Genomic DNA, 14,257 nt, shown 5'->3' on the forward strand with positions numbered 1-14,257 from the left:
TAAAGTTAATTTTTGAAAACGACACCAAATATTTTTTTTGTTAGCATTTTCTATGTGCTTTAGTTTTTCTTTTCATACTTCAAACTTCAATGCACGACTGATTTGAATCTAGAGTTGATAAAATGCTTAGTTTTTTTTCGTTTTGTTAGTATCACACCGAGAATTTTTTGTTTGGTTTTGTTGTTGGTTTTCGATTACGTTTTACCACAAATTAAGTGAAATTTAGGGGACAAGTTAGAAGTTGTTTACACATCGCTCGAATAAGTTTGCTTTTGCTCTTGGTAGACATTTATACTTTTTTTGCATTATTTTTAAGTAACAAACCGATGAACTGTTTATAGTTGCGTGAGTTTGTGTCTGTGTGTATGTGTGACATTGTGTGTATGTGTTTTGAGTGTCAAGTGTTTGTGTGTGTTGCTTTACACGCTATTTATCTCTTGTTTATTACTGAGGTACATTTAATTTGGCACAGTGAAATTGTTTTTATTATTATTTAAAATGTTTTACTTTGTTTGCGCTAGGAAGGAAAACGTCTATAAAATTGTTTCGGTTGTTTGAGTGTGTTTTGCTTGCTGCTGTTTGCACGATCTCTACATATACGATGTGAGTTTTTCGTTAAAAAGTAATATGCCTTAGACCAAACAATAAACTATTTCTTCCGCTTTCGTTGTATGTGGTTGTAGTGTGGGCTGTTGGTTTAGATTTTCTTACTTTCATTATTCTTTGTTTTAGTTGTTCGGCGGCAAAGCCACGTCGGGCTCGGAGAATTGAAAACCATTTTACGCCGTTCTGGCGGCGACGCCACTATTTGATTGTTGTTTAAAACTTGGTTTCGTTATAAATATAGAGTAAAAAATTAACTAAAAACCTGATTCATTTACGGCTGTAAAAGTCTATTGTAAAACGCTATTGCATCTGTCTTTGTTGTATAAGTATAAATAGTTTAAATCTGTTGAATATATAGAAAACAATCACATTCAGTTTTTGCTACTATACCTTTGCTTAAATATTTTTTTGTGTATATACTATAGATTTCAGTGTTTTTAGACAATCTTTTCCCATTGTAACGCACAACTAAGATGTGTCGGTTTAGAAGCTTACTTTGAATATAGGCGCGTAAGATTGAGTCAATTTACACACGTAGGGCCAAAACCCGGATAGCATTTGATCGTTGTATGTTGAACTAGATGTCACTGCAAACTTTCAGTAACTATTTCATGCAAATATGCCACGGTGGCAATTTTTATACAGTAAACATTCGTTAATTCCAGTGCATATAAAACGTTGAAGTGACAGTTGACTGCATCCAATCACGCTCGTTTAGATCTACTCAAAAGTGAGTAGATTTCGACTCACTTCGGAACAAAGTGGAACTGCTCAAAAGTGAGTAACACCATCGTTACTCACTTTAGAGTAACATTGTCAAATGTCAATATGGGAGTAACACTTACTCACTTCGTTTAATCTGAAATTTGCGGAAGTGAGTAGATGTCACTCACTTCAGGAAATAATATTTTTGGAAGGAAATGTATTATGTTTTTCATAAAATCAGAAGAAATATACAAAGAGCATAACATTTATTAATGATCTCTTACATAACTATATGAATAATACATGATAACAAGAAAAAAAAAGGTACTTGTGTTGAAATTTTTGCTGCTCTGGAATGGATCCCCGGATGCTATAAATCTCTGGGGGATTGATGACAGTTATGGAGGATGTAGTTTGACCGAGCCAGCAGCCTTCCCAGTTAAACTGTAAAGAATTGATAATTAGTCTAATAAAAAGTACGGTGGTAAAACTTACTGTTTATATTTTTTTTTTCTTGCGGTTGTTCGATCAAAACCAGGATTTGGTCATTTTCATTCCGACCTCGCTTCACTTGATATCAGGGTTATTGACTTCGCGGCACTAATCTGGAATTCGCCGGTTGGACTTCCGAAGCGAAGTTCCAAGCAAACTAACTGTCATTGCTCTGTCGTCTAGGCTTTTGTTTCGATTGTTTTTGAAAACCGTCCGACATCACCGACAGAAGAAATTTTACCACAACGGAGGATTTGTCAGTTCGAGCGCGCGAAATTTTCACAAGTCTTTGACGTTTACAAAGTGAGTCAAATATGTTTGTGTTTACTCAAAAGTGAGTAATGTCGTTTTCTTTCATGGTTGAGTAAAAAGTTACTCACTTTGATAGAATAAAGTTACTCACTTTAGACAGCTTACTTGAAACTTCAAAAGTGAGTCAAAGTTACTCTCTTTTGAGTAGATTTGAACGAGCGTGAAGAGTATTTGACAGTTAATTGCAACATATTGCAATTAGACAATTTGCAATACGCTCCCAATCGCAAAACGCAACATACTGTTAGCCATCTATACTTTGGTAGCGCAACTAGTCAGATGATGAAAGATTTGATTTTTCACGCATCCATCACATGCCGCTGTGGGGAAAAATGTTTTATTTTCCTGTTATAAGACGGTTCACAGTGAAACAGTTAGGCGGAAAAGGTAGGAATATCCATTCTCTATGTTCTACATACGTTTGTTTTTTGTATTATTGCACTACTTTCATAAAAATTGAGATCCGGCTGGTATGAGCACTAGTTTGAGGTTGGAAAACCAGGATATGTGAGGTTAGTTTCATTGGAACTTTCGCCTGAGCGATTTTTGCGCTTGAATAAAACACGTTTCGGGACATTCTCCGCTGCTCCTTAAAATACCATTGGGTAGATAAATGAATTCTTTACCATTGGATCTCATTCAATTTCATACATAAGTGAAGTAAGCGGTGAAAATAAATCTCGATTACTTTTTCAAATCGACGTAAGTAACTTTTATACGGTTTTGAGAAAATTAATTTGGAAAAATCACAATCTATCTTCTAAAACTGTTTTAAAATGAATCAATTTTTTAACATATTTTTGCCGTGTACTTCGCTCAAATTTTGCATACACTCAGCTCACGTTCAAAAACTAGGTAGTTTCTATTATTTCCCACAAAATAATTATAAGAAAATGATAAGCCGTTTCATTCAGTTACTTTCGACGTTTTTCTACCAGTGTAAAATCGGCTCAAGTAGTGTTTTGTTTTGATTCGTGGTTAAGTCACTTTGTCTCTCCATACAGCGGGGCGGCGAAAGTAGTGGTTAGGTTGCGAAAGTTGAAAATGTTACTTTCGTCGTTTTGTAAATCCGGAAATTAAACGTTCTAAAAGTGAAAAGTTGAGTTGGTACAGAGTGGTACGTGTAGAATTCCGCCTGCTTAACACGTAGGATCGATAAAGTAAGTTTGTATACTTTTTTGACTTGAGTCTGTATGAATAAGTTTTCGAGAAATATTTTGTTCCGAATGTTTTGAAACCATGAATGAGTTTGACATTGCTCTCGTCAACCATCATCATGACGACAGCAGCACACCCCACCGGATGAATCGTCGTATTGGGAGCGAATTAAAATGCTTTGCAATAGGCCTTTCCACGAGACGTTTCAATTTAGCTGATTCGGAAGCTCTTTGACAGTTCTTCTATGGAAATGACAGCCCCGTGTATGCATCAGTCCTCCACTAATGAAAGCAAATGCATACACGGACCAGCTACATAAAAAGACCTTTGTATGAAACTGCAATGAACGAATGGCCTCTGTTACTCAAATAACGGTTTATTTATTAAAAGATCTAATATGAAGAAAATAGATATAAATTGCACAGAAATTTCTATCTTGAGACATTTGAACAACCTTGACATTGATTCCAGAGACATGAATACCACAGGTTTATATTATTGACACAAATAAATGTGAATTATGCAAAAAAAAACTCGCGTTTACGATCTTGGAATTTTTAAAAATGCTTGCAGATTGGCGCAATTCCTTCGAAGTATTTTAATACACAGGTACCGTGTTCCCGAAAATTGGCTCACCAATACATCCGCGTCAGTAATAAATTAAATTTTTATTCGCTCCCAATACGACAATTCGTCCGGTGGGGTGTGCTGCTGTCGTCATGATGATGGTTGACGAGAGCAATGTCAAACTCATTCATGGTTTCAAAACATTCGGAATAAAATATTTATTTTCACCGTTTACTTCACTTATGTATGAAATTGAATGAGATCCAATGGTAGAGAATGCATTTATTTACCCAATGGTATCTTTAGGGGCAGCGGAGAATGTCCCGAAGCGTGTTTTATTCAAGCGCAAAAATCGCTCAGGCGAAAGTTCCAATGAAACTAACCTCCCGCATAAACTGGAACCGTACTGGCACCATTCGCCAAACTATCCACAACAACTAAAAACAATATCTAACCAGTTTCCTATAACATCCAAATTAACAATAAACCAACAGTACCGCAGACGATTTTCACAGTTTGGTAAATTGTAAATGGGCAAATAACAGTGTGGGGAATGGGCGGTTAAGTTATGTAACCATTCAAAAATGACAATTTTCTCGAACAAAATTGGTCGTGGATAGTTTGTCGAAAGGTGGGTATACCATCCATTTTTTGCCAAATTCACTGTTAGACAAACAGTTCAAATACAGTTAAACCATATTTATCCATTATAACGAATAATGTATGTGTAATTATCAGCTTTTGGTGTTTTATGGTATTTTAACCGTATATCGAACCGTTCCGTTGTATTTATACAATAAAAGAAAATGCAATGAAATGTTCCATTATAAGTAATGAAACAAGAACACTTGTGTTTAAAATTTTATTATGTATCAATTTTTCTTAATTACTTTACATACTTTCGCTTGAATTGGATTCATCATGTCATGTCATAATATACACAAACGGACTCATTTTTCCATCCGGCAGCTTGGCCACGTCTTCGTACCTGTGAAGCTGGGGTTAGTCATGCAGGCGATAGCCGAATGAGACGAGTGTATCAAGTTCCGGACATCCTCTCCAGGTCCACAGCTTACCTGACTCCCTTCACTATCAGGCAGCAGCAACCGAAGCTATGAGAACGGGCTCAGTTTGCCTCGTTTGCCTGCTTGTTTATTTCGGGTTGTGTCCGGTGTTCTCAACGTTTTCGTGGCTTGATGGAAGCGACCAGAACTGCTATTTCCAATGCCTCGCATCACAAGTAAGCTGAAAAAATAGTAGCACATTACATGCCGCTGGACGGGATGAGTTCAGAAAATGATTACTTACCATCGATTTCGAATCCGGTGCTCAATTAGATGTGTATTTTAATAAAAATGAACCAGCAGCAGCAGAAAATGTTTTCGTTGGTTTGTTTGTTTTTTTTTTCAAGACAATGCGCGATGAAAAACACGCCAAAAATATTCTACGCAGTGAAAATGAATGTGCCAAACATATTGAACATATTTTGTTTTGTTTTTTTGCTAACCTATTCGATTAAAAATATAGAAATCATCAAAAAATTGTTCAGATTTTTATCAAATTGTCTGGAAACGACAAAAATAATTTAATAATTATGGGGAACGTATAAAGCGAAAGCTATAGCAGTGTAATTTTTTTAGGGTGATGAACTTGAAAATAGCTCACAAACATATCAGTCCAATGAACAGTTTGCCAAACTGTAAAGTAACTGTTATATATTGTAAAATGTTTATGTATAGGTGGGTTGCACAAATTTGAACAAACACCGCAAAATCATCATTCATAAGAGTTTTCGATCCAAATTGTTCAACCATTTTTGAATCCTTTAATAGATTATCACTATTTCGTATGTAGTACTCATATCATTTTTTACTGTCCAAAGCTTTCGATTTCATTTTGTTCTACATAAAAGAGATTGTTTGTGAAACATTAACCGTAACAGAAACAGGAAACTTGCTGTTTGAAATGTATGGCCAATTGTATTTTTCTATGCGGGCTCACATATCCTGGTTTTCCAACCTCAAACTAGTGCTCCTACCAGCCGGATCTCAATTTTTATAAAAGTAGTGCAATAATACAAAAAAACAAACGTATGTAGAACATAGAGAATGGATATTCCTACCTTTTCCGCCTAACTGTTTCACTGTGAACCGTCTTATATCAGGAAAATAAAACATTTTTCCCCACAGCGGCATGTGATGGATGCGTGAAAAATCAAATCTCTCATCATCTAACTAGTTGCGCTACCAAAGTATAGATGGCTAACAGTATGTTGCGTTTTGCGATTGGAAGCGTATTCTACAGTCCAATATTTCAGCAAAATTTTCTCAGTTCAACCTGGGAGGGAGGCACCGATACTACACACGAAATATAGACCAACGTTTGTTTGAACTGCAAGATAACTCCAGCTTGCCAACAACGATCAAGGCAGGTTTGGAGAAAACCGCTAGTTTTCTTTTGTTGTGTACTTTCGATCTTTCCTGACAAACATGGAAAAAGGGCCACAGTTTTCTATGCACTAAATATTAATTTTCAAAAGTAAAACGATGCGTTTTTCAATGCTTCATATTCAATCAGTTGAAAGGTGCTCACGTGACATTACTAGCATTATGTGCACGAATTGATTTTTTGACAGCAGAATCCCGGCTCACTATGACGTACAGAAATTTTGTATTGGTTTCTCCCTCCCAGAGTTCAACTATTTTTTACATATGAAAATTGACAATTTAGCGTTAGATCGCAGCAGGCTGTGCGCGCGAGCGGCTGCGTTTTTGAATTCGCTGTCACGTTTACCCCTGTTCCACGTTGCTTTCGATTCGGCCGATGCAAGAGCAAAATGGCTGATGGTGCTATGCCACTCGATGTGTGTCCCTAGACGAAAATGTTGCTTTGTGAAGTGATAACAGCGTGACCCGTGTGTAGATGGTCAATTCGTTATGTGATCGGTAGTGTCTTGTGTTAACGTAAGGATTATTTTCAAGCTTTTTCAAGCTACAATTTTACGATTTTAGTAGGTGGTTAACACCATACCTATGCCACTCGGATCCGAAGAATGTTTCAGTGTTTAATGCTTTGAGCCAAACTGTGTACCATGATTGATGTTTGTCTCGTTTTCGATATGAATATGTTTTTTGCGCATTCTTTTGTGAATTATCTCTGTACAGAAGTTGAACAATGATCACGACAAAATTTGCATATTGGACGTGTGATAAGCAGAGTTGCACAATATCAGTTATATCAGCTGATGGCTGATGGACTAAAACTATCAATATTGACCGTTGCACAAATTTTTAGATTCTAATGAAATTGTTCTTGTGCTGGAGACAATTTGCACACTCATTTAAATCAGCAGGCGTATGTTTTGAAAGCTATGAAAGCTACGTTGCAAATAAATTCGCAGTCAAATTGATTGGGTGAAAACTTCGTTATGGTTATGTGTATTTGAAAGCAATCAGCTTTGATGTTTAAAGTCTCCACCGTATTGCTAGCTGCACCCAACCCGGGAGCATCATGACAGCTGCAGTACAACGTCAGTGTACCGAAAAATTTTGGTCCGTGGTACTGTCAAACTCAATGAAATCATGGAGTGTTCTCAAAATAGGGCGTAAACTAGAATTATGCTGATGGACATAAAAAAAGTTTTACAATTTTTGTTTGGCATTTGTAGTATCATTATAAACGAGTGATCACCAAATAACGATTCTCTGAAAGGATTTGTAAGGCCATCGGGAAGATTTTGTATGGCCCACAAGCGAGTTTTGGATAGTGGTGTGATGTGGTCTGCATGCTGTAAAGTTGCTTATTGTAACCAATCCTTTGTTTACGAAATTATTCTTTGACCACTTGGCAATTCAAACCAAGACTAGTTTGTTAGGGATCGTTCAAATATTACGTAACACAACAGGGGGAGGGAAGGGGTCTCTTGTAGCGTAACGGTCCATACAATAAATTGAAATCTTCCATACAAAATCTGTTACTCCAGGGAGGGAGGGAATTTAAATTGGCAAATTTCTTCGTTACGTTATATTTGAATCATCCCTTAGATATTTACGAGGATTATTAATTTATGGAAAATTTACTGTAGTTATCCAGCTTTTTACGAGCGCTAATATCACCAAAAATTAGCCCACTTCTATAAAAAAGGGATCCACTAATCTGACGTTTGACATGGGTCGCTTGGTATAGACTTATCCACCGGTGCACCAAATTTACTCACTCCGTGAATTTTGACACTTTACCGAAACACGTGGGGAGCATTGAGCTCTTGCCGAGCGGTGTCACGAACACATTCGCAAATTTGCTGGTGGAAAATACTGCTGTTTGATTTTGCTGGGAACAGCTGACAGTGTTGGTGACATGTAACATGTATGTACACGAGCGCAGAAACAACTATTGAGAAGCGTGACCCGCTAAAGTGTCAAAATTCTTGGACCGAGTGAATTTATCAACCCAGAGGACAAGTCAATTGACCGGACTCAAACCAAACGTCAATGCCCAGACAACCAAAATGTACCTATAACGAAATCACATGGAGGCTTTATATGTGCAAAATTTCACTTATAAGATGTCGCGAAAAGGCCTTCTACGTACAAAAGTGGAGGCGATATGCGTGCATATATTATGTGATGATTAATAACATACAATGCGAGTGTATAAATATTCTACCGGACTAACCTGTGATCTTATGCGACTTAACTAATGATAACAAATGTTGATTTGACAGCTGCTACGAATTGATTCGACTTACTTTGTACGAGTGAACGAGACAAAACAAAATGTACAAATGAACTCAGAAAAGAAGTGTTTCATGCGAGGAAACTCATCAATCTGACGAGTTTATCCACGGTGTTTTGCGAGTTTGATGTAAATAGTATGAATAAACGAGTTGTAACGTGAACTTTTATGCGATTTCTGGTTGTCTGGGTGTGTTGGATCCCTACCAGAAAGGGAGCTAACTTTTGGCGGCCTTTACCGCTTTTGAAAAGATTGATCAGGTCCGTCCCACTCGAGATCAGACTGGGTACCACTTCTAGTACTGCATTTGGTCCCTCGGTAGTGCAAAAGGTACCCATGTTTGACAAATCGCAGTACACTTTTCACGGCATTCTAGATTACCTTATGAGCCATAAAATTTTGGGCAACTGCAAGGGACATGGAGGTTTTAATTTGTCTTTGGCTGGATAGTTCATCCAATGGACTTATCCACGGTCTTCTTTTCTTGTCGTTTTTTTCCGAACTGAATATGTTTACAAAATGACATCCGCACCAACACGAATTGTTGGGAATTTGCCCAACGTATAAATGCACAGGGTTGGTTTCCGAATTTATAATACCACAAAACGACCGGAGACGTAGGATTTACGTTTGCAAGTGGATATTATTATATTCCTGTAATGGATTTTATACATGTTTGTGTTAATTTACATGTTGCAATTCTAATTATTTAATGTTCATTTAGTGCTTTGAGAAATATATGTTTGTCCGTTTTGACTTACGTTTAGTCCCGTTGTGCGATACCTGCCGGCGATCAATGTTCCTGATTATGCGAGTTCTTAATTTTCGATCAGCCTATCAATCAAAGATTATTCGTATTGAATTCTCACAGCCGTACTAAACAACCTAGTTTTAAGTGTTTCAATAGCATTTTAAGTAGTAACATTTACCTTTGCATGTAGGCTTTTAATCCGAATAGATGTAGGGTTATGGTAATGCACTATGTAGGTTTAAGGCGACACTGTATATAGCATTTCAATAATTTAGTATAACTTCACATTAATTCATATATAAGAACTATTACCTTAAGCGAATTTAGATAAGTAGCAAAATTTCATAGTAGTTTAGGTTTAAATACTTGCAAATAGAGTAGTAAATTAGGAATTGTAATTCAGCACGTGATTTCAACACTTTCTATTGCACAATACTGTCCATTCGTCACCTTCTATAAACGCCTTCATGGAAGAAGGTATCATACGCTACCAGCGTACAATGGTGTATGTACGACCTAAAGATACCGGATTGGATAGAGAGGCGCGCATGTACATTAGGGTGTACTCAACACGAATGTTTACCGGATGAAAATGCGTAGATTGATGTGCAACGAAATCGTTTATTTTTCTGTATACACACATTTTTATACATTTTTTCTGTATGCAGTAAAGGTTTTCCTCTCGCTGGAAGTTGCAGCGTGAAGTCATCGTACATTAGTTCATAGGCTTATTTGGTTAAAACTTAGACCTCTGGTGGTGAGTATGAGAAAAAGTGTTCAAAGCCGCATAGAAAAAAAATCTGCAAACAAAAAATTATCACTTTTTGACATAATTTGATCTCATTGAAACCCGTTCAAATAAAAAGACAAGGACACCGTCTTCAGCTATTTAGCTGTACAAACTGTAACTGAATACTATACAACGGACAAGCATGTTCCAGTGGCACAGCCGAGAAACATTCCTGACGAAAAGTTTCAATGGCTGAAGCGGGAATCGAACCCACACCCCATGACACGATGCGCTTAAATACCTGACGACACTAACCGCACGGCCGCGAGGTTCACAATATTTCTTTTGAGAGCAGCAAAGCGATCCACAAAATCAGTTAGGCTGTATTGTGAGTAATTTCTCATGGATGACTTTCCCGCAAAATAAAGCACTAACAGGTCATTTAATCTTTTCACCGAACGAATTGGTGCGCTCTTAAGTTCATTTGGTGCTTAAACTTGATGATTTTATTAAATTTATTTCCATTGGAAGATGAAAATATCCGATTCGCCCTTATTTCATTTCATGCCATTTGTTGTTTTGCATCCGTCAATGATGAAACAAAATTCCGATCTGCCATAGTGAAAAATCGTGCCGGCAGCGGTGGATGGCCCCATTGTTTACGTTGCAAGTAGGTACGTGAAAATTGCGTTATCTGTCACTGCGCGGGGGGGTTGGCTGCACCCCACTAAGAGAATTCTTTTACATTGTTCCTTTTACAGGGTCCTTGAAAGCGCGAACGGCAACCAATAGGCAGCAGCCGTAAGGCTAATTGGAAAGTTTTTCCTTCGGGAAGCTATTGTTTGCTGGATCTAAAATGCTAGAACAATCTAAATCGTTTGCAGAATCAGATATGTTTCCCACAGATTCAGGATATAATCGATTAGCGAATCGACATTCCTCCTGACGGAAGATCTTTCAGAAACTTGATTTTATCGTTGTCTAACGGTTCACTCAAATACTCTACGTTGAGGAACGAACTCAACTCATCATCAAGAGATGTAAATTCCCTACTGCGCACTGTAGCATTCTTTCGGTGGCGTTTCTTCAATGTTTACAAATTTAATAACGCAGAAGAGGTATGATGGGGGTCTTTCGGATGTTACAGCTCATACAAGATTTGTAAAATGTTCATAAGAAAGCGATATGGACGTCATTCTTGGCGCACAAAATCAAAACAAAGTCAAAAAAAGTTAGTATCGAAGCATGCTGTTAAACTGATGTGTGAGGTGTGCAAATATTCACTGTGCAAAAATGTTCTGCACAGTAGTCTAATAAGGTGCAAAATAATCAATATCAGTTGCGAACTATCAATATCACTTTGATCTGACAATCAATAGCGGTGATGCGACATCGTACTCTAGATCACAATCACTGGAGAATGAGTGATTACGTGGTAATTATCCACGCTATAAATGTTTTTCAGTGACCAACACACACTTTCAATCCGTTTGCAGCACTATCAAGAATATCGTACTGATAAATTGCCATTTTATTTGCTTAATTGAAGGCTAAACTTGACCCAACAGTGATATCCATAGTCTTCTATCGCCATCAATGCACTGGTGATGGAGTAGACTAAGAAAAATCTAACTTTAACACCGCATTTCTTATGAAAAATCTTACCGCATTTAGTGTTCCCGCATTTGATTTTTGCATTTCAAACGCACACAGCAATAATTTTTCTGGTTAAGTTAAGGTGAAACAGTTTGGAATCAACTTCTAAGATTGCACTAAAATTTCAAAGGCACAAATCTCGCGAAGAAAGCATCCTACAACAGTACACTTTTTATTTTGGCTATGTGCACTAGCAGAAAGCTTAACATAAGAAGATCAGGAACATTTGCCAACTATTCCTCCAGTTTTGTGCCTTTGAAAACGTGAGTAGGTGGAGAAGTCGGCCATTGTGCCGGCCATCTTTGAATTCCGAGATGTTTCACCTTAATGATTGCCTTGCGTGACCATTCCACCAATATAAGTGCAAGTGGGAGTGTGACATCAATACCAGCAAATGTTGTTGATCGATTATTGGTTTGGATAAACAAAACATGCAGTATGCAGCCTGCTCGGAATACTTTGTGATGGTGAACCAATCCAGCGTGCTCGCAACAACGGCTCAGAGTGAGGATTTTTTTAGGTTTACGCGGTGTTCACAAGTTTTTATTCTCCGGTAGATTTAACCCTGATTTGCTGAGGAGTGTCAAAAGCAAAATTCGGTAAGTTTGTTCCAATCTAATGGGTATGCCCAAATATCTATACAGTCGCCAGAATGTCTACCAAACGTATCCTTTGGCCTTTCCCGGTCCGTTAATTCCACAATATCCCGTAACGCCTTTGAGAGGTCGTAGAGTTCTCTGCCTCTTTCTTAAGTAGGTTATCAATAAATCATCCCTTCCCATTCCTCAGCATTCGCAAGGACGTGGCCATGACAGCTCTCGATCGTTGGAGGATGCGTCAATCTTGTCTAAGAGTCGATGATTAGTCCCAAATCTTTGACTTTGGTAACGGACGGGAAGGAGGCAACCCTCATACAATGATCTAGGACTGTACCACCTACGAATTTGTGCGAATCGCTTAATGCTAATGCTAATGAAAATTGAAAATTTAGCATTAGTCAAGGCTTCGTCAAGAGCCCAAAACTAGCGGGTTCGTTCTGATACGTCATCGGAGTGATTCTTTTTCCTTTTTCGCGTGTTTTGCTTGGCGAAGCTCAAAGAAAGCGGGTTCACTTTGACGTGTCATCGGAGTGATTTTATAAGCCTTTGCGTGTTGAGCGATTCAATGTGTAGCTCATTGAGACGAACAAAGGATTGCAGAGATGTTACATTTTGGTGAGTTTGTTCTGGTCTATAGCCAATATTATCCACATACTTGCCAGAACGTCTAATGAACATATACTATGGCCTTGCCCTTCCCATTAACACTCCGCAATATCCCGTAACACCTATGAGAGGTCGTAGAGTTCTCTGCATCTTTTTCAAGTAGGTAGGCTTTCAATAGGGCCCTAAAGCTTTGTTCCAATTTTGGTACCAAACGCTTAAGTTTAGGCCAAAAACCCCTTTTTTCTCAATTTTTAATTACTTTTCGTTAGTTTCCAGCCAAAAAAACATTTTTTTTTCTGATTTTTTAGATTTTGCCCCACCTTTGCTTTAAACTCAAATTTTGGATGTATTTTGTTCTCCGTGTCCCTTCCGAAATGTCAGATAGGAACAACCCCAGTGTAAAAAACGTTGAGCTCCTGTGGCGTTTTTTGTCGACTACGTTAACGTCAAACTTGATCAAAATTGTCAAGGTTCAAATTTGGACCAATTTTTAAAATTAAAGTTTTATTTAGCCGTTCCTTGAGCGGGAAAATTTGCCAAAGTGGTAGCAAGAAAACGCTCTGTCGTGTTATTTAATAAAAACAAGTTTTTAACAAAAAGTTTAGGACCCTATTAACCACTTCTACCCTTTCCATAGCATTCGCAAGGACGTGGCCAGGACAGCTTTCGACTGTTGGAGGATGCGTCAATCTTGTCTAAGAAGCAGGGATTAGTCCCAAATCTTTTGCTCTGGTAACGGACGGGAAGGAGTCAACCCTCATACAACAGTCTAGGACTGTACCACCTACGAATTTCTGCGAATTGCTTAAGGTGAAACAGTTTAGAATCATCTTCTAAGATTGCACTAAAACAATAAAGGCACAAATCTCGCGAAAAAAAGCATTAAACAACAGTGCACTTTTTATTTTGGCTTTGTGCACTACCATAAAGCTTAAAATAAGAAGATCAGAATCATTTTTCAACTACCCAAGTAACCAGTAAGCACGATTATGCGGCACGGTAACAGCATTATATGCGCATATAGAGTAATCATTTGATGCATGTCAGTTTTATATACTCATATAATGCTATTATAATGCCAGTAAAGGCGAAATAGCGTGCCATTATAGTGCCAAGATATAACCGTGCTTCTCTGCACCACTAATGCTGATATAAGACCACGTGAGAAACGTCAGTTGTTTTCGCCAGGTTTTTGGGGCGAATATTTTGTGCTTTCGCGTACGCAGCCAGAGAGCTTTCGCGTATGCGGCCAAGCAACTGGTACACGAGGTAAATAAATGAATGAATGAAAACGGAAACCTCTAATAGTATGCAAAAAATGAAATAAAATGATACAGATAG

At 37.8% G+C, this 14,257-nt stretch overlaps 2 long non-coding RNA genes across 2 annotated transcripts; both read right to left on the bottom strand.

Moving 5' to 3' along the window:
* Window positions 1-4,690: 4,690 nt before the first annotated feature.
* LOC110674403 lies at window positions 4,691-5,871 on the bottom strand. The gene is made up of 2 exons (XR_002498831.1): window positions 5,149-5,871; window positions 4,691-5,085 (listed from the first exon to the last, which is right to left on the bottom strand). It is a non-coding gene; the product is annotated as an uncharacterized LOC110674403 (long non-coding RNA).
* A 3,393-nt stretch (window positions 5,872-9,264) lies between these two features.
* LOC110674876 lies at window positions 9,265-10,267 on the bottom strand. Its single transcript, XR_002499259.1, has 2 exons — window positions 9,638-10,267; window positions 9,265-9,574 (listed from the first exon to the last, which is right to left on the bottom strand). It is a non-coding gene; the product is annotated as an uncharacterized LOC110674876 (long non-coding RNA).
* Between the last annotated feature and the right edge of the window lie 3,990 nt (window positions 10,268-14,257).

Source organism: Aedes aegypti, chromosome 1 (assembly GCF_002204515.2).
Source record: "Aedes aegypti strain LVP_AGWG chromosome 1, AaegL5.0 Primary Assembly, whole genome shotgun sequence".
NCBI classification, from domain to species: Eukaryota; Metazoa; Arthropoda; class Insecta; order Diptera; family Culicidae; genus Aedes; species Aedes aegypti.